The following is a 22,987-nucleotide window of genomic DNA, read 5'->3' on the forward strand; positions in this document are numbered from 1 at the left end:
CGGAGCTGGTTCGGGAAGTTTGGGGTCCCCTGCTGGAGCTGCTCCCCCCGCGACCCGACACCGGATAAGCGGACGAAGATGGATGGATGGATGGAAGATGTCATCCTTCTTTCGAAGCCATCAAGCAGTGTCGTCGTCAAGCATTGCACTAAACAATGGTTACGTGAACACAGACATATATTGAATGGGTTTGAATTCCAGAAGTCTTGGGACCAGAAGACAAATAAGGGAAGCTTTTGGAGAAAAATTGTCTGCTGAAGTGAGGTAAGCACTTTTAGTTTATTGGCTATATCATGTCCTATCATCACTTCCAATGTGTGTTGTGCATTTTGGCATTGATCCCAAAAATATTTTTTTTTCTGGCAACAGATTGATTCCCCCAAACTGTGTGCTGGACAGGAAATGGATCCAAATCTCATACACAAAGTATATAAATCGAAAGCCCTATACCTCAGACCATCAAAGCCAATTTTGGTAAGATATATCACATTTGAACTGACCTACAGAGTACTGTTAATACCATAATTGGTGCATACATGATGATTAAATGCTGTCAATTACCGCTGACCTCTGTAATCAGTTTTTCTTAAACTTTAATTTCAGTTTAGTAACTATTAACATTTTGTGGAACTATAAAAATAATTTGAATATTTACAATGTTCAATCTAAGACCAGAAATTGACTAAATTGGCTTCTTCTTTGTTGGAGTAATATAGTTTATAATAAGGAGGGGATGCTGGTACTCTTTGGGAAATGTTACTCTAAAAGATGGATGGTAGAAGTAACTCTTGGATATATAAAGACAAATCTTGATGTTTCCAGGTACTGGATGATGATTCTTTTAAGGATGATAGCAGCGATGACAACAATTTGAGTTCAACTCGCCAACTGCGGTTCTCATCTCTAACACAAGCTAGACACTCTTATGCATCTTCAGACAGTTTGACCAGTCCAACAACTGCCTCCTCATCAAACAGTACTTCTGCAGTTCAGTCTTTTGCCTCATCACTTGGACGTGAAGTCTTATCCACTCATACTCCAGCCTCGACCTACCACAGGAATATCTCACCTAACACCACCATTTCAGCAAGTAGTTTGTCTAATCAACTGCCAGTATGTCCATCCACCAGTCAGCCTTCTACCCTACCATTTGGAGGAACAACTTCAGTTGATCCAACCCTGGTCCTGACTTGGTAGTACAAGATCATTCCTCTGAGTTACCCTCTACCTCAACACACCATCAAGCAGCAAACTATGATAACTACCTTTCAATAATGTCTGTACTGTCTGACCTTTCCTCTGATGAGGAGGAACTGAACCAGGCTATACTAGCAAGCCTGCATAGTGAAAGGTTAGTACAAATGTAAAGATTTAGAACCTTTCGATTTTGTACTATTATTGATACTTGCTAACATACCTGACAATTTCACTGAAGTTTAAATTTGTCAATGAACAATACACATGATACACTCCTAAAACTACATTGTATAATGCAACTTATTGTTCTTGTTAACTATTTAATTATTTATTTTGTATTTGGTTGCGGTATGTGCAATGCAAAAAAATCTGCTTTTGTCAAGTTCTGTCTCTTCTGCTGTCGTGTTGTCATGTTAGATTTTTTTATCCTGTTCAACAAAGGACATATGTTAAAACAAGTCAGATTTTAATTCAATCTATTGAGATCTCTATCCAAAAGCATTAAAACATGTGGTTGTCACAGTGATTAATGTTTCACCTTTTTGTTAACAATTTTTTTAACATATAAATAAACATGATACAATTATACCATGACCATTTTTTTTTTATTGATGTTTAAAGAAACAAATACCATGATCTTAAAGGTGCACTAGAGTTCCTGCATGACATCATTTCTGTTGACATTCCAAGTAAATACCAAACAAATCAGAGCAAGCTCGCCCCTCCCCCCATGTTTCCGTAACTGTCAGGACTAAGTTTGTTGTATTTTGGTGCTCAGCCTGTGCTTCTAGTGTTTGTTTGACGTTTACTACCCCTGTGTTGTCTCTCGAGACCGGGCTATTTCACAGTGTATTCAGGGGACAGGCAGCTAGCGGATCAAGTAGAGATGCCTACGATTTGAGACAAAAATGAAATTGCGCTGAAACCATGCAGGAACTCATAGTGCATCTTTAAAACTATAACAATATCTTTAAGTAAAGTGCTGTACTGTCACATACAGTAGACCGTGAAAGGCAGTTTTTCTTTATATTACACAACTATAGTAAGTAAATATCCTTTGTGTTTCTACTATTGATGTGAACATAATCTTAGTCTTTGTCAAGTTATGCAGTATACCTCCTGGATGGGTTTGGTTTCTTTTTTAAGACCACATTATGGTTACAATATTAGGAATCCCTCTCAAGAAAATGCACAAGGGTGCAAAATAAATCTTTACCATGAATTCCATCATCTTCAAATGGATCAAAGGTCTGCTGAAGTGTCTCCATTGTTGTGTCACTGATAGTAATGTTCATTGATGGAACAACAACAACATTGTTTGTCTGTAACTGTGAGAGTGGTCTGTCATCAATAGCAAAGTCACTGTCTATGTCATAAACACCATTCATACTACGGTTATGCATTCCAACATTATTGACTATGCCCCTTTGCCACAGCTGAAGTAGTTCATGGTGTAGCAGGGCACTGCAGGGCATTATAGGGTGTAGCAGGTTGTAGCAGGACCAGAGGTGTCAATTCCAGGTCCAGAAAGTAAAAGTCCTGCCATGTGTTTATTCCACCAATGAACTCAGCCAGCTGATTTCACTAATAAATCAGCTGGCTGAGTTCATTGGTGGAATAAACACATGGCAGGACTTTTACTTTCTGGACCTGGAATTGACACCTCTGAGCAGGACATAGCAGGACATAGCAGGGCACTGCAGAGTGTAGCAGGGCATAGCAGGGCGCGGAGAAGGACCACGGCGACAGCTGCAACCATGATTTAGGTGCCACCCTAATCCAAGGAAAACTGCTGGGCGACAAAAAACATAAAGGCAAAATAAGGGAAATAAGCTCCCCAGAGCTAGGTTAGTAACAAGCATTTCTGGGACATGGATGCACACAGATGGATAGAGAGAGGAGAGAGGAGCTCAGTGTGTAAAAGGAAGGAAGTCCCCCAGCAGTCTAAAACTATAACAGCAACACAATAACTTCAGTTTTGTGAGTTTAACATCAGAAAATTGTAGGTCATTCATGATTTTATATCTTTAATGCATGCTTGAAGTTTAACTAACTGACTGGTCTCGTCTGGCTTGATAGGTAAAAAGTGGGGCAAAAAAGTATTTATTCAGCCACCAATTGTGCAAATTCTCCCACTTAAAAAGATGAGAGAGGCCTGTAATTTTGATCATAGGTACACTTCAACTATGAGAGACAAAATGAGAAAAAAAGAATCCAGAAAATCACATTGTAGGATTTTTAATGAATTTATTTGCAAATTATGGTGGGAAATAAGTATTTGGTCAATAACAAAAGTTAATCTCAATACTTTGTTATATACTCTTTGTTGGCAATAACAGAGGTCAAACTTTTTCTGTAAGTCTTCACAAGGTTTTCACACACTGTTGCTGGTATTTTGGCCCATTCCTCCATGCAGATCTCCTCTAGAGCAGTGATGTTTTGGGGCTGTCGCTGGGCAACACAGACTTTCAACTCCCTCCAAAGATTTTCTATGGGGTTGAGATCTGGAGACTGGCTAGGCCACTCCAGGACCTTGAAATGCTACTTATGAAGCCACTCCTTCGTTGCCCGGGCAGTGTGTTTGGGATCATTGTCATGCTGAAAGACCCAGCCACGTATCATCTTCAATGCCCTTGCTGATGGAAGGAGGTTTTCACTCAAAATCTCACGATACACAGCCCCATTCAATCTTTCCTTTACACAGATCAGTCGTCCTGGTCCCTTTGCAGAAAAACAGCCCCAAAGCATGATGTTTCCACCCCCATGCTTCACAGTAGGTATGGTGTTCTTTGGATGCAACTCAGCATTCTTTCTCCTCCAAACACGAGTTGAGTTTTTACCACAAAGTTCTATTTTGGTTTCATCTGACCATATGACATTCTCCCAATCCTCTTCTGGATCATCCAAATGCTCTCTAGCAAACTTCAGACGGGCCTGGACATGTACTGGCTTAGGCAGGGGGACACGTCTGGCACTGCAGGATTTGAGTCCCTGGCGGCGTAGTGTGTTACTGATGGTAGCCTTTGTTACTTTGGTCCCAGTTCTCTGCAGGTCATTCACTAGGTCCCCCGTGTGGTTCTAGGATTTTTGCTCACTGTTCTTGTAATCATTTTGACCCCACGGGGTGAGATCTTGCGTGGAGCCCCAGATTGAGGGAGATTATCAGTGGTCTTATATGTCTTCCATTTTCTAATGATTGCTCCCACAGTTGATTTCTTCACACCAAGCTGCTTACCTATTGCAGATTCAGTCTTCCCAGCCTGGTGGAGGTCTACAATTTTGTTTCTGGTGTCCTTTGACAGCTCTTTGGTCTTGGCCATAGTGGAGTTTGGAGTGTGACTGTTTGAGGTTGTGGACAGATGTCTTTTATACTGATAACAAGTTCAAACAGGTGCCATTAATACAGATAACGAGTGGAGGACAGAGGAGCTTCTTAAAGAAGAAGTTACAGGTCTGTGAGAGCCAGAAATCTTGCTTGTTTGTAGGTGACTAAATACTTATTTTACCAAGGAATTTACCAATTAATTCATTAAAAATCCTACAATGTGATTTTCTGGATTTTTTTTCTCATTTTGTCTCTCATAGTTGAAGTGTACCTATGATGAAAACAATTGGTGGCTGACTAAATACTTTCTTGCTCCACTGTAATTGTGTGTAATCCGCATAACAGTGAAAGTGTTTCCTAATAATACTGCCTAGAGGAAACATAAGGAGAATAGAATTGGTCCAAGCACTGAGCCTTGTGGAACGCTATGGCTTACTTTAGCGTGCCTGGAGGATTCATTGTTAACATTAACAAATTGAGACTGATCAGAGAAATAGGACTTAAACCAGCTTAGTGCGATTCCTTTAATGCCAACTAAATGTTCCAGTCTCTGTAACAGGATAGTATGGTACGGAGACCTTTGTCCTTTGTCTGAAGCATTTAGAAGGTTGTTCTTTCACCAGTGCCGTCTCTGTGCTATGATGCATTGTAAATCCTCACTGAAAGTCTTCAAATAAACTATTCCTATGTAGAAAATCACATAACTGATTAGAGACTACCTTCTCAAGGATCTTGGAGAGAAAGGGGAGATTAGATATAGGTCTATAGTTGGCTAAGACCTCAGGATTGAGCGTGGGTTATTTCAGAAGAGGTTTCATCAGCTACTTTAAATGACTGCGGTACATAACCTGTTAATAAAGACATATTGATCATATCTAATAATGAAGTGTTAACCACGGGTAACGCTTCTTTAAGTAGCCTCCTTGGGATGGGGTCTAAGAGACAGGTAGATGGCTTAGCTCAGGGCCGGCAATTGCTATAGGCGACCTAGGCGACTGCCTAGGGCGTCAAATGTGTTGGGGGCGCCGTGTCGTCGCCCTTAGGTCTACTTCCCATTATTAATAGAATTAGAACGACAAGCGAAATAAAACGGGTTTATTAAACATGATCATCCTAAGGCGCCCCCTCAGTCACACGTTTACTGGTCAACCTTTCATTACGCGACGTTTCCCGTCTCAGGTCAGACTCAAACACACGGAGCTCTGAAGCAGACCTGTGCGTCGCTTAGTGTTCACTTTCTCTGGAGAAATAGAGACTTGCAGCGGCACAGACACCAGGGGCATCGGACCAGGGGTAAAACCAATACCAGGGCCCAAGGGGAGAGAGGGCCCTTGAAAAGTCTGGAATATATTTGATTTTACCTGAATATTTTTATTTCCTAATAACATTTCATAATGCATATCAGATGAAATGTAAATTTAGTGTATTGGCTGAATAACTTGGTTGATTGACCCACTACATTTTGTATACAAAAAGGTCTCATCCCCCCCTTGCTAATGCGCCAAATGGTTTAGTCCATCTGCAACTTTTTATTTGTTAGTTGAGCATCTGGTGGAGCGCAAACTTCTGCTGTAGAAATGTCTTTCTCAAAGAAAGCCAAATCAGGCTACCAAAAAGAAAGGAAAGACAGGAGGAGGAGAGAAAACAGAATGAGGGGAAAGAATTGGTAACTGACTTCTTTTCAAAGAAAGGTGAGCACTAACTAGAAAACCAAATCCATGGTGCTAAACTGCTTGAATATCTCCGTGACTGTTAGTGCTAAAAACAGACTGAGACAACCCTTATAAAGAGCAGAACATGCACTTGATCATTTGGTTATACATGTAACTGAGGTAAAGGCTAAATACATAAACACTAACAATGCTGTTTGCATACAACACACCATTGTAATAGCCTCATTTAAAACATGTTTAATTTTAAATGAATAGGCTATAATGTCTATAATTAGCAGTTATAGGCTAATCAGTGTCATAGGTAGCTTGGTAGCTCATCGGTAGATACATATCATGTCAACATTATAGTTATGTCAGATTCAGTAGAAGCAGATGTTAACATTGTGGAACACATGGCCCTCAGTTTCAGAAACTGTCCCACCAGGGAGTGGAGTAGCAACAGACCCCTCATCCTCCTCTTTGGATTTGAGACATGGTGAGCTTATATCAAAATTAAAGCAAACCACGTTTAGCCATTTTGACTGAAAGGTGTTAAGTAACACTAACATGTTAGTGTGTTTTATTATATTAGGTTATAATTAGCGTAAGAGGTTAATATCAGATGTATCCTTCATAGAGAAAGATGATGGAGAAGATGTGATTGAGGTTGATGGGAGTGAAGACAGCAGGGAGCTCTGAGCACAGTGTGGAAATGAGAGATGAGGAACTGGAAAGTAGGCAGAGCAGTGCAGACCAGTTTTTGCCAGAGGATCCAGCACTATGGACACGCTCTGCTGTGGACATGCTGCAGCAGATGTGTCCCTATTTCTGCGTAGTTTTGTGTTTCCACCTCCGATGTAGAGCAGTGTAGCCTACAGTCACTTCCCAGGGCTCTGAGTCTGTCAGGAGGTCTGACATCTACCGTCTCAGCAGAGATATTACGTACTGCACAGCAGACTATGGTGCAGGTGGATTATTTTCTGAAATATAGTGACTTTATTCTTATAATAGCTTATTGTATTATCACTTTATTTTATGACTCCTCCAAACCTCAGAGAACACAGATGAGATATACTGTATTTTGAATGTGCACAAAGTTTTGAACATGAAAAGAAATCTTGCTCAAACACATCTGAAATATTACAGTCCAGGGGTTTATATATTCATTAAAATGAATTCATGTATCATTCAGGTGAATAATTTTAATATGCACATTTAAGGGAACCCCAATGAATAAACGAGGTAGAGATGGAGTGACCCTGCCCGGAGGAAGCCCGGGGCCCCCGTCTGGAGCCAGGCCCAGATGTCGGGCTCGTCGGCGAGCGCCTGGTGGCCGGGTTTGCCATGGAGCCCTGCCGGGCACAGCCCGAAAAAGCTACGTTGCTCCCGTCTCTCCAGCCCATGGGCCCACCACCTGTGGGAGGAACCGCTGGGTTCGGGTGCGTTGTCACACGGGTGGCAGTGAAGGTCAGGGGCCTCGACAGACCAGACCCGGGCAGCAGACGCTGGCTCTGGGGACGTGGAACGTCACCTCTCTGTGGGGGAAGGAGCCGGAACTGGTGCGGGAGGTGGAGCGCTACCGGTTAGATCTGGTGGGGCTTACCTCTACGCATAGTCTCGGTTCTGGAACCATACTCCTGGATAGGGGTTGGACTCTTTTCTTCTCCGGAGTTGCCCAGGGTGTGAGGCGCCGGGCGGGTGTGGGGATACTCACAAGCCCCCGGCTGAGCGCCGCTACGTTGGAGTTTACCCCGGTGGACGAGAGTGGACGGAGTCGCCTCCCTACGCCTGCGGGTTGTGGGGGGGGGAAACTCTGACTGTTGTTTGTGCATATGCACCAAACAGGAGTTCGGAGTATTCGGCCTTCTTGGAGACCTTGACTGGAGTCCTGCATGGGGCTCCAGTGGGGGACTCCATTGTTCTGCTGGGGGACTTGACACGTGGGCAATGATGGAGACACATGGAGAGGCGTGATTGGGAGGAACGGCCTCCCTGATCTAAACCAGAGTGGTTGTTTGTTGTTGGACTTCTGTGCTAGTCATGGATTGTCTATAACAAACACCATGTTCGAACATAGGGATGCTCATAAGTGTAGTTGGTACCAGAGCACCCTAGGCCAAAGGTCAATGATCGATTTTATAATCGTTTCATCTGATCTGAGGCTGTGCGTTTTGGACACTCGGGTGAAGAGAGGGGCGGAGCTGTCAACTGATCACCATCTGGTGGTGAGTTGGGTCAGGGGGTGGGGGAAGACTCTGGACAGACCTGGTAAGCCCAAACGGGTAGTGCGGGTAAATTGGGAACGTCTGGAGGAGGCCCCTGTCCAACAGACTTTCAACTCACACCTCCGGCGGAGCTTTTCGTGCATCCCTGTGGAGGCTGGGGGCATTGAACCCGAGTGGACAATGTTCAAAGTTTCCCTTGCTGAAGCTGCGGCGAGGAGCTGTGGTCTTAGGGTCTTAGGTGCCTCAAGGGGCGGTAACCCACGAACACCGTGGTGGACAACGGTGGTCAGGGAAGCCGTCCGACTGAAGAAGGAGTCTTTCCGGGATATGTTATCCCAGAGGACTCCGGAGGCGGTTGCAGGGTACCGAAGGGCCCGAAGGTCTGCAGCCTGTGCCGTGAAAGAGGCAAAGCAGCGGGTGTGGTAGAAGTTTGCAGAAGACATGGAGAAGGACTTTCGGTCGGCACCAAGGTGCTTCTGGAAAACTGTTTGCCACTGTTTGGAACCATCCAAGCTGTGTACAGTAAGGATGGGACACTGTTGACCTCAACTGAGGAGGTAATAGGGCGGTGGAAGGAGCACTTTGAGGAACTCCTGTATCCGACTAATACGCCCTCTATGTTAGAGGCAGAGCTGGAGGATGATGGGGGATCATTGTCAATTTCCCAGGCCGAGGTCACTGATGTAGTCAAACAACTCCACAGTGGCAAAGCCCCAGGGATTGATGAGATCCGTCCAGAAATGCTCAAGGCTCTGGGTGTGGAGGGGCTGTCCTGGTTGACACGCCTCTTCAACATTGCGTGGAAGTCTGGGACGGTGCCAAAGGAGTGGCAGACCGTGGTGGTGGTTCCACTTTTTAAAAAGGGGGACCAGAGGGTGTGTGCCAATTACAGGGGTATCACACTTCTCAGCCTCCCTGGTAAAGTCTACTCCAAGGTGCTGGAAAGGAGGGTTCGGCCGATAGTGGAACCTCTGGTTGAGGAGGAACAATGCGGATTCCGTCCTGGTCGTGGAACAACGGACCAGATCTTTACTCTCGCAAGGATCCTGGAGGGAGCCTGGGAGTATGCCCAACCGGTCTACATGTGTTTTGTGGATCTGGAAAAGGCGTATGACCGGGTCCCCCAGGAGATACTGTGGGACGTGCTGCGGGAGTATGGGGTGAGGGGGTCTCTTCTCAGGGCCATCCAGTCTCTGTACAACCAAAGCGAGAGCTGTGTCCGGGTTCTCGGCAGTAAGTCAGACTCGTTTCAGGTGAGGGTTGGCCTCCGCCAGGGCTGCGCTTTGTCACCAATCCTGTTTGTAACATTTATGGACAGGATATCAAGGCGTGGTCGGGTGTTCGGTTCCAGTTCGGTGGGCTGGGAATCTCATCGCTGCTCTTTGCAGATGATGTGGTCCTGATGGCATCATCGGCCTGTGACCTTCAGCACTCACTAGATCGGTTTGCAGCCGAGTGTGAAGCAGTTGGGATGAGGATCAGCACCTCTAAATCTGAGGCCATGGTTCTCAGCAGGAAACCGATGGAGTGCCTACTCCAGGTAGGGAATGAGTCCTTACCCCAAGTGAAGGAGTTCAAGTACCTTTTGGTTTTGTTCGTGAGTGAGGGGACAATGGAGCGGGAGATTGGTTGGAGAATCGGCGCATCGGGTGCGGTATTACATTCAATTTATCGCACCGTTGTGACGAAAAGAGAGCTGAGCCAGAAGGCAAAGCTCTCGATCTACCGGTCAGTTTTCGTTTCTACCCTCACCTATGGTCATGAAGGCTGGGTCATGACCGAAAGAACGAGATCCAGGGTACAAGCGGCCGAAATGGGTTTCCTCAGGAGGGTGGCTGGCGTCTCCCTTAGAGATAGGGTGAGAAGCTCAGTCATCCGTGAGGAGCTCGGAGTAGAGCCGCTGCTCCGAAAGGAGCCAGTTGAGGTGGTTTGGGCATCTGGTAACGATGCCCCCTGGGCGCCTCCCTAGGGAGGTGTTCCAGGCACGTCCAGCTGGGAGGAGGCCTCGGGGAAGACCCAGGACTAGGTGGAGGGATTATATCTCTAACCTGGCCTTGGAACGCCTCGGGATCCCCCAGTCGGAGCTGGTTAATGTTGCTCGGGAAAGGGAAGTTTGGGACGCACACGACCGCAGCCGCTGGAGCCGCCAACTTCACGTTCCGCACTATAGAGCTCCCAATAACCAGAGTTGGCTTCTCAGCGGGGGTATCACTGAGTGGGGAGAAACTGTTAGAAAGGCGAAGATGTTGGTGGTTAGCCATAGGCTCCGGTTTAGCGCGACCGCTGTCATTTGCACTCCCCGGTTTAAGCTAGTGCTACACTTAGTCACCCACTCGCCCGGCTGCTCGGGGCCTACCGGGGGACTGCTAACAGAAGCTACAGTATGTTGGCCCGCACCAGCTACGGAAGCATATGATTTTGATTCAATGGTGCAGAACCGTGCCTCAAACTCACAACACGCCTCGCTTCCAGAGCAGCAAATAAACTACATTTATTACATGTACCTTTATCACTAAAGGAGGCAGAGGAATAACTAAACATTTGACACACCTTGCAAGGGATAGCAGGAGAGGGAGGGGAATTAGCCATTGCTAATGGCTAAGCAAAAATAGCTAACAGCGTTTTAACAATTGGGAGATCAGCAAGGCAGTTGCTGTAAGGAAAGAGAACTATAAGTGCTTGAGTATAACTAGTGTAGTTTAAATGCAATCCAGGCTTTAACCGCTAAATTAAACAATAAAGCAGAGTTGAGGATGTTTTTGCTGGAGCAGCAAACTAGTGTCTGTAACACGGGAGCACCGGAAGTGAGACAGTACGATTACTGTAAACGTCAGCACACACCTCACTTCACCCCAGCAGGACAACTCCAGACACAATTAATCACATTCTGTGATGCTTTTCCCAAACAGTCGAATAGAGACAGGACATAATCATCATCTGGTTACAGACTTCACTGGACTGTCAATAGATTGATAGCATGAAAAAAAAAAAAACTGTGACTCCAGTCAAAACCAATTAAAAAAACAATGAGCATCACTTGAGAATCAATCTTGGAACCCAAAGGCTATCGGTCTAAGGTCGATTTAATCTCTGGGAGCAATGGCCAATATCTCGGGGATTCCCGTGTAGCCAGCGGATATCTGCGCCGGTCATTGTTGACTATTAAAATTAGTAGCCAGATTCAGGTCCAGATTAACTTTCAGCTAATTTGTATGAATATGAATGCAGATACATTTTTTAAAAAGCTGATAAAAAAACTAAATCATTGACCTCTACACCCTTACTTTCCACCACTTTACATAAAGGACATTGGCACTGATTGGTCCACTTCTTAGATGCCTTAGATGAATCAGGTGGACCATGGCATGGTCTGAGTGTCCCAGTGCAGTGTGGGGAACTGCGTGATATACATTGCTGACTGCTGTAACAGTGATCCAAAATATTCTCATTCTAGTTGGACATTTAATAAACTGTATTTGGGGAGTTGGTGACTGAGGTTACCTTTATAGAAGTCACTGAGGACAATGACAGGGGAATCCGGGTTATTCTGCTTCACACACAGTATCTGGTCGGCAAGTGCGTGCTGTGCTTCCTGCACATTGGCCTGCGGTGGAATGTTAACACTGCCCGGATGAATAAAGCAAACTCACAGGAAGAGTAGAAGTGTTTGCAGTTAATAAAGAAAATTTCCAGATCAGAGGAACAGTGCTGTCGAATCACTGTAACATCATTACACGAGCCACTGTTAGTATAAAAACAGATACCTCCACCTTTTGATTTGCCGGAGAGAGCTGTGTCATGGTCCGCTTAGAACAGCTGGAAGCCAGCCAGCCAGCTGTAGTGCTGAGTCTGGTATCAGTTCACCGAGCCATGTCTCTGTGAAGCACAAAGCGGCAGATGTAGAAAAGTCAATGTGTGAGCCACGGCCAATACACCTTTGACCAGAATGTCAAATAAATCCACAGAAGATGCAAGTGGGAAAATAATGTGGGAATTAAGTCTGCTGGTGTTGTTTCTGTGATGTTCCTGAGCTCAACTCTGGTGAAAGAGCTCTGTGTATCGCAGCAGAAACCGAATTTACAACAAAACAAGACAAAACATTGTGCACCGATGACACAGAGGCGCCCGCTGTTGGCGACATCTTGAATCTTGGCGTCAGAAGTAAGTTGTATCAGCACCACCACTTGCTGCCATTTTCATGGCATGACTTCGTGCTTAGCTGATTAATTTTGACCATGTTCAATGGTAAATTCTATGAAACTTGAATTTTTAAGGGCTTTCGGAGGATATGTTCAGAGACTTATTTTTATTTATGGCATTATTTTTATACTGTATGCTCCTGCTTACTGCTCTATTTTTATTTCCCCCTCAATTTGTTTATTGCAGCTGAATTAGAGAGAAATGGAAGAGGGGAAACTAAGTGGAACGACCCACACACCCAGTGCTCCAAACATCATGCTAAGTAGGACAGTGAAATTGATGGGCCTTTTGCGTGCAGGTGACCTACATAAATTAATGTGGACAAAGATTTCTTCCACATCTGAACTAAACTATGCTGTAGGTGTAAGACTCAGCAGTAAGGACACACAATGTGCTCACATACATACAGCAAGAAATGCTGATGCGATGTTCCTCCTGGACGGCCATCTAAGCAAGTATTAGTGCACCCACATCATTTTAGGGGATAAAGGAGGAGAGCTATATTTAATTCTGGGGATTTCACTCACATTTGCAGTTGGTGGCACGTATGCAAATTACGCAAATTACGTCTTTAACAGCAAAGTCTGTGATTTTACACATTTGGTCTTGTCTTCAACCATTGGTTATTGTTACAAAGCTAAGCTAACCTGAGCTCGTATACACAAAAGGAACACAGCTGCCAAATGTTAACCCAGCTTGTAACCTTAATCCCCCTGTCTCCTTTTCCCTACGTGTTGCGTTTAACGTGAGAATGAGTCTAACTTGCCTGGATCAATGTATGACTTACTCACTTCTAGAGGGGGTGATGTGTTAAACTGGCTCACCCAGAATCTGCATGGTTTTCCAGTGCTTTGGGCCTGCATTCATCTGTGTCTCCATCGGGCCATCCCCACTCTTCCTTGTTGTTGTAATTCAGTTTTTAAAAGGTGTATTTACAAAAGTTTGTGTTGTGGGAAAACAGAAACATCTTTAGCGTCTGCTGTCTGCAGTAGTGGTCTCTGGGTAGAAACGACTGGCCGTCCACTTGAGGCTGTTTGCCACTGCTTCCAGCCGGAAGCAAGCTCCTCAAATCTTTCCGGACACATGCAAATCAGGGTTATATCACCATCACACAAATACACACCCCTTATGGCATGTGTCAGTTTTTTTGTCTATCAGCTCACTACTCAAAAGACATTAAAACTGATTGAACACTTTTGTTTATTTTATTATATAAAAGCATGGAGACAGTTACTTCTGGCACAGTTTAGGCCAAGAACACACGGCATTAAACTTAAGCACATTATTTAAACCACTTGTGAAAACTAATTTGAAAAACTCCAACAAGTCCTCCAAACTGAACAATAAAATATTTTGTTTTCATTTCCGAATTGACCTGACATCCCTATCAGCATCCCTATCTTTTGTTAGTGTCTTTCAAATCTGTTACAAATTAACAATGTTTTCTGACCTGCCAACTGAGATATGCTTAGGTTCAGGCACAAAGGTCAAGGTCATAGTTATCAGAAAACAATATTAACTTTTGGTAGGAAATGGTAAATTAACAGTGATCTCCTGTGTCCACTCGGCCTCCTCCTTAATAGCAACATGGCACTACTTCTGCTTTTGCTTCAGACAGACAAAAGTCATAAATTGCTGCATGACCATACAAGGCCCTAAACTAAACGTAAACTAGTTTGTGTTAGGTATTTGAACAAATGACCAATGCTGCCATTTCTGGTGCTGCCTTATTCCAAATGCACCCTATCAGGATGAATATAGTACTATTGAATTAATATTATCCTATTTGATTAATAAATACTAACTTACATGTTGATTTTTAAGTGTTAACATCTTATAATTCTGATGGCATTTGCTTCAAGTCCTAAGACCAGTAGGAGTCACCACACTAAGACATCAAATACTACATCTACAGGATTTAATTATTCAAGAAATAATTACTGAAATATCTGAATAAATATAGCATATAATAAATATAAATAGCTAAAAAGTGTTGGAAATTGAGCTTTCATCTTTGCTGTCAGACAACAGTGTTAAAGAAGGAACAACCTTGCGACCTGCATAACAAATTATCTCAATCATTATCTCAACTCATTTTAATAAACTGTGAAACACTGTGAACAAGCTCATTTTAAGGCAAGGGTCAATCTATCATATCCAATGAATCTGTAAAACCTTTTTCGTCTTGCTTTTGTCTTGTGACTGCGGTCAATGAGGTTAGAAAACATCCAACTGTCTGGATGAATAAATGAACACCCAATAAAACTCTTTACAGTAGGTGAGCTAATGATCAAACAAGAGTCCCAACTTAATGTCCTGTCATTCAATGCATGCATATCTGTTGGATATTATAAAAACAAGCAGCAGAAATTGCTATCAAATAATATTAAATGAGATTATGTAAAAATTATTTGAAAATGTTTCAGTTGATCCACGGTTAGAAGCGGTGGCAAACGTCCCTTGTGCTTATTAAGACTTCAACGGCAAAATATGTTTTAAAATACAAATGTGAGAGAACCGAATACTTCTTGCTCGCTATAATAACTTTTTTACAGTAACCTACCACTGTTCTCTCTCTCGGCTCTCTCTCCTGCACCAGGTGCCAAATATTGCGCAAACATGTCTAAATGCGGCCATAAGGAACATTAACATGAGAGACACCTATGTCTGAATGACAAAAAGCATCCCTTTAACAGATAGATGAAGTTATCGATGTTATGTACTCTACGTCCAAAAGACCATACAAATTTATATTTGGTTTAGTCTTTACATGTGGTGGAAGTAGTTTCCATTCATTTATTGATTGTTTCCTGATCCTCTGCAGTGCTTGCTATGCACGAGAGAGAGTTGTATTTGAAATGTGAAAGTGATTACGAGTCCCCACTCGATCATTCCAGGTAAGAAGAGTGTAATCAGATATACATTTGTTTATGTCTCCTGCGAGAGCTCCACTTACATCCACATACAGCGCTGGTAATCAGCAGCCACACAGTTGATATTCAGGAGTGAGAATGTGGCGAGGGAGAGCCATAGATCCATGGAAGCTCAGAGATAACACCATCCAGACTTCAGTGTCTCATCTGTCACACAGTAGATTGCTATTAAAGCTGTCTGAGAGCATTGCCATCATCTAATTAGAAAGGCTCTCTCTCCCTGTCTGTCTTGTTTGTTCAATCTCTCAGCCACCTCTATCTTTTTTTGTTTCCATCTCTGTTTACCTCGCTGTCTCTCTGCATGTCTGGCTCTCTCCCTCCACTCCTTACTTCATCGGTCATGCCAATTGATTTCTTTGAGAAAAGCCTGTCATGGTTTTCGCCTTGATGTCTCTTGGTTATTATAGGCCAAATTGTTTTGATGCCAGTGTAATCACATTAGTGTGTTATTGCAGGAGAGGAAAAGGAGAGAGATGGAAAGTGAGAAGGGTGAAATTGGACCTTTTTTGCTTCACATCCACAACCTGCTACCCCTGTGTGAATGTGTGTGTGATTGTTATTATGAGCATGGAGCTGTCACTGTACATGGTGCTCAAAGTCCATGCAGCCACATGTGGTGTTCCATTAGGCTCTCTTTCAAATGGTGGAGGAGGGCAGCTCTGATGGACATGTACCAGCCACAGCGAGAGGTAGAGGTAGAAAATATTTGCTTTGGTTTGCATGTGTAAATGTGAGAAGATCATTTCTCACTTCAACCATTCTGATGTATTCAGAACAGTGTTGTGACCAAGTCATCTTTGCTCAAGTCTCAAGCAAGCCTGAAGTTATTTTTTAAGGGTCAAGTCAAGTCACAGGTCAAGTCAAGTCCTTAGTAAAGGCAACAAGTCCCAAATCAAGTTACTTTTGTTTATACACTTGTAGTGTCTGGCCTTCATAAAGAGAAAAGACAAGGTATTAGTAGCCCATCTATTAAAATTATTTGCTAGTTTGTATAACTAGTACAAAAAGTCTTATAATTATTGATATTCGGTGGACATGTGAACCAGCCAATTCAGTTCTGATATTTGCATGTCGGGCTAACATAGTTGTCAGTGAACAGATAGTATCAGGCTAATTTTACCTAAAATTAGACCTTGTGGCAGACACTTAGCAATCAGTATGAGTCTTCAAATGATGAGCAAAGTTTGAGGTTGCAGTCTGGCTCTCTTTTAGTTGAGCAGGTCTTACATTCAGCAATTCGTTTTTTTCCTTCTTGCGTAAAATTTTAAAATCCAAAAGTAATAACTCGTGGCACAGACGCAGCCCCTTTAGTTGTCTGGTCTTGACTTATAATAATGTTATGTGTTGCCACAGCGATGCGTTTAACTGACAGTCATCCAATCATTACAATCATATACAGTGGAGCTTTTTGAGTCGTCCAATCATGATTCACAGTTTGCGCTGCTTCCGCTGCATAGCATACTTGATAGTTAGAAACGTGACAACGTTAAATTATATTATTTTATATTTAACAGGTAACATTCAAACTTGTGAATACACGCGCCATCTAATTCGTCATGCCTCAAGTCAAGTCAATTCTCAAGTAATTAACTTACAAGTCCAAGTCGAGTGTCAAGTTGTTTATATTTTGTCAAGTTGCAAGTCATCAAAACGGTGACTCGACTTAACTCAAGTCCAAGTCATCAAGTCTGAAGTCCACATCTCTGATTCAGAAAATTAAAATGATGTTTATTATGACTTGTAAGTAGTAGTAGTAGTAGGAGCAGCAAAAGAATATGTTACAGAAGTAATAGTGATATGATGAAATGGAAAATTGTGATTGTTAAAGATATGAAGAAAACATGTATACAGTTTGTGGCTTGTGATCCTTGTAGTACATGTTAACTGTATCACTTGGGTTCTGTTCTTATTGATACACGAGAAAAAAGATGTTTCCAAAGACCAGTTCAGGTCAAAGATTTGTGACGAGACATGTTGAAACTTGTAACTACTTGCAACGTTCTAAAATCTGCCAGTTCACACCAATGCGATAAGACGAGACGGTCGATAGGGTAGGGGCTCAAGAAAAAGAAAAAAGGCCTAATGGTTAATAAATAATTATTTATTTAAATTTGATATATTAAAACAACTCTGAATACCTTACCAATTTATTTTATTTCCCTTTCGCTATTGTTAGATTTAAAACATATTCAACCAAAATAATCAGTTCACACAGAGACTTTTTAGTTTTCACCAGGTTAATCACAAACAGCAAAGGAAACTCTGCCACAATGTGCATGTTTTCTATGCTACTAGTTTCAAGTATACTGTATATTTAGAGTGACTGCACCAAGGAGAGGGACATAGTTTTGTTTATTTTGCAAATGGCAATAAATCATTGTAATTCTTTTGGTGCTATTGGAATAAATAACATTTAAAAAAATCTTCACACTAAACTGAAAAAGGCTGTTGCTACAATTGTGTTAATTTTACAGGAAAATTATTGTTTAACGCAGTACACTTTTTTCATGTTGTGGTAAATTTTGATATTTTGGTCTAGTTTGCTTCCATGTCTTCTTTTACTCTAATGGAAATGAAACTTGGGAAACTATGGGATTTCTATTGATAATTTTAATTGTAGTTGTTAATTTAATTACCATTGTTCAAACTTGATAATTTGTATATCATGAGATTTAAGTTAATTGATTGTCTATCTTTTTCTTGATTATTTTCAAGTGGTGCCCCATTGCAATAAATTACAATATTCAACATAAATTAATAGTTATTTGGATAATTATACATTACTTTTATTATTAGTCATTTTAATACTTTGATCCCAACATAGTTGATACATCCGGCTGAGTTCCCAACACCTCCACTTTAAATGTCTGTCCCCTCTAGAACAAGACACAGCAGTTTACCCTGACAATGTATATTTTTTAGGGACAGAGAAGCGAAGCTGCGTGGACCCACCCAATCTTATTCCTAAAAAATCCATGTTCCCATGCACGAAATTTGTGTGCTAATTGTCCAGATGGTGGCGCTATACCTGCCATTTAAAATTCTAAACTTTAAAAATTCATACAAATCAGCCGTACATGCTACAACATTGCAACTTAAGCCAAACTGAAGCCCCAATAGAGCAGAAACTGTACTTTGCTTTTACCTAGTGGCAATTCTGAAGTTCATCACTCTACTTTTTGCAAAAACTTGCAAAACTTCCTAAAGCCCACAGTGCATTAAAACATTTTACTGCATACAGTAGTGTAAACAAATACTGCAATTTCTTCCAAACTAAATATTTGATGTTCATGGAAAAAAAATTCACAACATTTGAAGATCACTGTAGATTTGGTGTGCAAAATTTCAGAATTTTATTTAAAAAAAGTGAATTTAAAAATAATGTTGTTGAATTGTGTCCTCATCTACACATTGCAGTCAATGCAAATAAGGGCATCTTTATACATCAGTTTGGCATTTATTGATCTTTGTGAAAATAAATTACAGGGATCTCTATGTTGTCTTAACCAAGTACACAAATTCACCAAAACAGTCTCACTCCCTACTCGTCAAATGTCGTCAAGGACCCCTGGCGTCAAGGACCCCTGGCGTCAAGGACCCCTGGCGTCAAGTTCCGTAATAATGTTTAAAAAAAAGCTGTGTCAACCCAGGCTGACTCAATAAAATATACCCCTAATAGCTAGCCAAGACATCACCTGGCCAATAGCTCACTGAGCTCAGTGCTTGCCTTTGGACCTGGAGATTGCAAGTTCAAGTCCCAATGGTTAAAAGGTAGCATCTTATACATATTCAGCCATTGTGCTTTGGACACCTTCCCTGTGTGTTTAAAATGCTTGGCCCTGACCATCGCAGCTTAACATTTCTTTTGTATTTACTTGTTTGGGAAATGATAGAAGTGCCATAAAAGTGCAGAGGGCGCAGACCCGAGATATACTAAACTGTTTCAGAACTGTCTGGGCCCTATCTTGCACCCAGCGCAATTGGCTTTGTACACCGACACATGTATCATTCCTATTTTGCACCCGACGCACAGCAGACCTTTCCCTCCACAGACGCACGTCGGTAAAATAGGGAATGTATTTGCGCTCCCGGGGGCGGTTCAGCGAAAAGAGGAGGCGTGTTCCGGCGCAAACGGTACTTGGTGCTATTTTGCAGTTTCAGAAAACAGTTCCGCCACTGACCAGGAAAAACCTGGTCTAAAGTCAGTAGCGCGTTATTCAGATGCTATTTTAGGGGCGCATGCTTGGCCATAATGTAGCGTGTGCACAATGCGCATACACTTCTCTCATCTACACGGACACAGCAGTTCCCATTTTTGCAAACCATACATAATTACAAGGAAACATATTACTGAAAACAGTCCTCAAAAAGTCGCAGCATTCTTTATGGCTTGTTGTGATTTACACAACATTTCCATGAATCATGGATGTGTTGATGACATAAATGAGGAAATATTAGAGGACTTAAGGAGATGTGATGTTGAACTACGGCGGGATCTGGTCCGGGAGTAATGCGCGATGTGCTCCTGATGGAGCGGGTGGACGGAGATGGAGTGGGGGGGAAGAGGAAGGGGCACAACAGGAGCAGGTGGTGCGTTTGGAGGCCCACACTCCAAGGCTGCAGCAATCCTCTCCAGACTTGAGGAGATGCGCCTGAGAGGCCGCAGCAACATCGCCACCCGGCCAAGACGGGCATTTATTACTTTGCCGCATCCCGGACAGCTCCCGCTGGCGTGCACCAGGCAAATCCGCCGTCATAATAGCAATCCGCCATGGAACAAGCGCGCCTGCTCTTAAAGGGAATGTGAGATGACGCTCTGATTGGTTTATTGCACGTTACGCCCAAACCATACCTACTGTAGCTACTTCAGACTAACCCATTTTAGATTTGCGTCGAGCGCAAGACTCATATTTATCCCGCCGGTATAATAGCAACAGCGCTCAAGATCCGCCCACAAAACTACTTGCGTTTTGCGTTTCATACTTGCGTTTCAGATCGTTAAAATGTCTGTTGACATGAGTATGAGCAGCAAGAGTCTGCCTCGAATCCATTCCAGTAACGCAGACATGTTGCAGACATAGAGTCTGTTAAATCCCATCACTGCTTCTTTTCTTTCTAACAAGTCTGAGCCACTCCATCAGAACATGTTTTTTTCTGTCCTCCTCCTCCTCCTCCTCTTCCTCCTCCTCATTCACCTTGTGTGTTTCTCTCCCAGCCCATCAGTCTGCTAAACGTATTTCACACTGCTCATTACAGTGTAGTGAGATGGTTTGCTGCTTCAATCGATTCCTCTGTCCGCTCTCATTTACTTTACAAGGGATCCTGCTTCTAAAGAACTTAACTGTCTTTTCTCCTGCCTCCTCTCCCCTCCTTTTTCTTGTTTTTCATTAAGAGGATGTGTAAATAAGGGCACAAGCTCCCGTTGATGCATGCCAATCTATTTATTGATTCATCATTGTTGCATCTGGCCAGTTCTCCCAGAAATACATCCAAGGTGACGAGGGACTTTTGGGTTTTGCATTTGTTTTGTGTGTGCATTCATCACACATTTTCACGCTCTATCCCTGTTTCTTTCTTTCTAATTCTAATTCAGTATGCGTTATTTGGTGGATCGGTTATAGCAATTATTGCAAAAGCAAGTATACGACAATGTGATATATCAACAAGACAAGCTAGCTATCAGCTATGTCATTGTCCCCAAAACAATATCAAGATTTTTACCAAAGTTTTTGTTCCTTTTTAAGGTTTTTGTTGCATTTTTGGAATGTTTTTGTCGCATTTTTATTTTTTTTTTTTTTTAAGTTTTTGTTGCTTTTTTGAAGTTTTTGAGGCTTTTGCCGACTTTTGTCGCCTCTTGACCTTTTTGCCTGTTTTTTCGAGTGTTTTCCCCAAATTTCTTTTAATGTTTTTTTTTTCAGTGCATGCAAAAATGTGGTGAGATCTTCCTAGATAGTTTGAGATCTCAACCCCCCTCCCAATGTTGAACCCAAAGTTACATCCTTACGTCCAGCCACAAGTGGTTATAGTGAAATTATTACCCTCTTCAGAGAGTTGGTGGTAATAAAGCGCATTCATAAGGAGTGTCCTCTGCTTTAAACCGTGCCATCTTCTTTTACAGTCTGAAGGTGTGCAAAAGTTACGCACTAAAGCTTTACAGGAAAACCTCTAAACTTTCAGTCAGGACCTGTAGGTCAAATTTCATATTCATTTTTGTCTCAGATTCAGATTCAGTTTCATTTAAACTATATTTACCATGCTCCCTGCCTTCCCTTACTTAGAATATGGCAATTTCAAAATATCCCACTTACCTGCACATTATGTTTAAACTAAAACAAGGGAGCACCTTTTCAAACATTTAATTAATGACTCCGTTTTGACATCGCACAAAAAAAAGATGTGTTAACAATGTGAGCAAAAACACGCATCAAAATGAATATCAATTTAAAGCGGTGATAGAATTATTATATAGGTTATTTCACACTGTTCCTTAAGGTCTCCGAATAGGGTATGTAACATTGGTTGGGCTGAAAATGGCCCGGGTGCTGTTCTATGCTCCCTAATGCAACCCTGTGAAATAGCCCTAGAATGAAACAAGAGGTTTTCTCCCTTATATGGTATGCTCATGAATATTTAGATTAGCTGCGCGCTGATTGGTTGGTTTCCAACAAACGATGCTGCAGAGCAAAGAGGCACGGGGTGGGGGGGGCAGGGGTAAACAACACAGCACAGCAACAGAGTCGGGTATGGCCACAGCCTTGAGCCCAGATGGGAGTGCAAGAGACGGGAGGTCTCCAGGCTGCAGACACACAATCCCTTTTTTTCCTTTCCCTTTTCTTTTTTGGCTTTCCATCATTAGACTCACACACTGTCTGTTAACCTTACCGATAGACTTCCAAACGTGTGGCCGGGCAGCGGCCTCGGGCAGCGGCCTCAGGCAGCGGCTCCGGGCAGCGGCCTCGGGCAGTGGCCTCGGGCAGCGGCGGCGCCGGAGCAGGAATGGCTGGCGCAGCCGAGGCCCGAGAAATTATCCCCGGCTGCTCCAACACATATACTACTATCAACTAATGTTACTGTACAAAGCACCAGAGACACAGTTTAGTAACAGTTTAGTCATCCTTCAGTGTGTCGTGCATACACACACACCAGTGCAAATTTTCGACACTTTCATTACAACCACCAGTGTTGTTGTAACGTTACTCGTGGGACATAAAAAAAAACTCTACTTCCAGCTAGTTCAGTGTCTCAGCGCAGGGACATTTAGCGGGGAGTGAAGCACACAGGCACACAGACAGAGTTGTAACTACTATGTTCTTATCATGTCTCGTCCTGGTGGCTCCACAGCCCCGAGGATCCATCTTGGGAACAAAAAAAAAGTCAACTTACTGTGAACCGCCGCCGGCAGGCAGCTCCACAACAGCAGCAGCAGCAACAGCAGCAGCAGTGAAAGCTCCAGCA

At 42.8% G+C, this 22,987-nt stretch overlaps 1 protein-coding gene and 1 long non-coding RNA gene across 3 annotated transcripts in view; both read left to right on the forward strand.

The window, feature by feature from the left end:
- LOC114552389 (RNA-binding protein Musashi homolog 2) overlaps positions 1 to 22,987 on the forward strand; it is a 354,101-nt gene that overhangs the window by 240,907 nt on the left and 90,207 nt on the right. The window lies entirely within an intron of this gene.
- Positions 108 to 1,672, forward strand: LOC114552390 (uncharacterized). The gene is made up of 3 exons (XR_003692171.1): positions 108 to 264; positions 370 to 474; positions 823 to 1,672. It is a non-coding gene; the product is annotated as an uncharacterized LOC114552390 (long non-coding RNA).

The sequence above is a fragment of the Perca flavescens genome, chromosome 3, assembly GCF_004354835.1.
Source record: "Perca flavescens isolate YP-PL-M2 chromosome 3, PFLA_1.0, whole genome shotgun sequence".
Taxonomy (NCBI): Eukaryota; Metazoa; Chordata; class Actinopteri; order Perciformes; family Percidae; genus Perca; species Perca flavescens.